The sequence below is a fragment of the Heterodontus francisci genome, unplaced genomic scaffold (assembly GCF_036365525.1).
Source record: "Heterodontus francisci isolate sHetFra1 unplaced genomic scaffold, sHetFra1.hap1 HAP1_SCAFFOLD_445, whole genome shotgun sequence".
NCBI classification, from domain to species: Eukaryota; Metazoa; Chordata; class Chondrichthyes; order Heterodontiformes; family Heterodontidae; genus Heterodontus; species Heterodontus francisci.
The window spans coordinates 179,779-181,769 of NW_027141260.1; the positions used below are offsets into that span (position 1 = coordinate 179,779).

Genomic DNA, 1,991 nt, shown 5'->3' on the forward strand with positions numbered 1-1,991 from the left:
CTCCACTTGCTGGAGTTGTACCTCGCACAAATCAAGATGTTGTGGTTCGTGGAGGCCAATCATCTCAGTCCAGGACACTGCCTCAGGAATTTCTCAGGGTAGTGTCCTAGACCCAAACATCCCAGCTGTATCATTGACGACTTTCTCTTCAACATAAGTCAGAAGTGGGAATGTTAGATGATGACTCACAACTCTTCGGATACTGAAGCAGTCTGTGCCTGCAAGCAGCAAGACCTGAACAACATTCAGGCTTGAGCTGATAAGTGCCAAGCAACCTTCTGGCCACACAAGTGCCAACCAGTGAACATCCCCAATGAGAGAGAAAAAAAATCTACCTTTTGATATTCAGAAGCATTATCATCGTCAAATCCCCCACCATCAACATCTTGACCAGAAACGTAACTGGACCAGTCACATCTATGCTGTGGCTATAAGCGCAGGTCAGAGATTACGAATTCTGCAGCAAGTATCTCACCTCCTGACACCCCAAATCCTGTCCACCATCTACAAGGCACAAGTCAGGAGTGGGATGGAATACATCCCACTCAACAACACTCAAGAAGCTCAACACCATCCAGGACAAAGCAGCGCACTTGATCGGCACCGAACCCACCACCTTAAACATTCAATCCCTCCACAACCAGTAAACAGTGGCTGCAGTGTGTACCATCTCCATATGCACTGCAGCAACTCGCCAAATATCCTTCAACAGCACCTTCCAAACTCGTGACCACTACCACCTCGAAGGACAAGGGCAGCAGATGCATGGGAACTCACTACCTGCAGGTTCCCCTCCAAGACACTCACCATCATGACTTGGAACGATATCGCCATTTCTTCACTGTTGTTGGGTCACAATCCTGGAACTCCCTCCCCAATAGCACTGTGGGTGTTCCTACACCATATGGACTGCATCAGTTCAAGAAGGCAGTTCTCCACCACCTTCTCAACGGCAATAGGAATGGGTAATAAATGCTAGCCGGATCAGCGATACTCACACCCAAGAATGTATAACAACCAAATCACTCTCCACAGATTCCCCACAATCTTGGGTTGGACATTTACTTCAGGAGCACAGAGCTTTTTATCACTGCAACATGAGTTCCAATCTTCATATTCTGTTCTCTTTTCACATTATTTTCGACCAGTCCACTTGCTTTTATTAATTCAGTATTCGGGTCTCTGCTCCTCCGCCATTTCTAACATCTCACCTCTTACAAAAAAACACTCTGATCTATCGAAGGTCGTAGATGACCCCTCATTTTAAACTCCCTCTGCCAAAGCATTGCTCACTCACTGAATCTATCAAGAAGATTTGAAAATAAATTTCTTGCCAAAGGATAATTTGCTGCATCTGCTCCCTCGCCATTTGCTTTTCCCATTTGTCTTTCACTTGGTGCAAATCGAGAGAAAGTAAAGATGGAAGGAAGGACGGGAGGAAAAATCCTGCTCCGTTTCGTGATCCCTATTTGATCTTCATTCCAGTGCAGTTTGGGTGAAGAATTCCAATTGTCTGTCTCAATTTTAATAAAGTATAACCAATTCTGGAATCACTGTCTGGACATCGACAAGAACAGGTTTCCAGGCTGACTTCACAAATAAACTCACCTAACATAAACAATACACTAAACAGTTCATAAACTAACGACAAGGAGGGGATTCGAACCCACGTGTGCAGAGCACAACAGATTAACAGTCCATCGCCTTAACCTCTCAGCCACCTTGCCAGTTGCAGCAGCCTAGCTGTCACCTTCAGCACAGCTTCTGGCTGTGCAGCCAGCTAAGCAATGATGGAAATATATCTTCTGTCAGTAAATGAAGTTGGGAATGGAGCGGTGTGAAACATTTCCAGACCATGTCCAACACGTTTCTACTCAGTGTGAAAAGCCACCACGGAAAGACTGGAGCATACAATCATTTCAACACATCATGATTAACATCACTCAGACACCTGAACCATTAGGTCACTGACGAAGTCATGATGACCGAAT

General features: G+C 45.3%; 1 non-coding gene across 1 annotated transcript; it reads right to left on the reverse strand.

Moving 5' to 3' along the window:
* Positions 1-1,645: 1,645 nt before the first annotated feature.
* Positions 1,646-1,727, reverse strand: trnan-guu (transfer RNA asparagine (anticodon GUU)). The gene has a single exon. It is a non-coding gene; the product is annotated as a tRNA-Asn (tRNA).
* Positions 1,728-1,991: the final 264 nt, after the last annotated feature.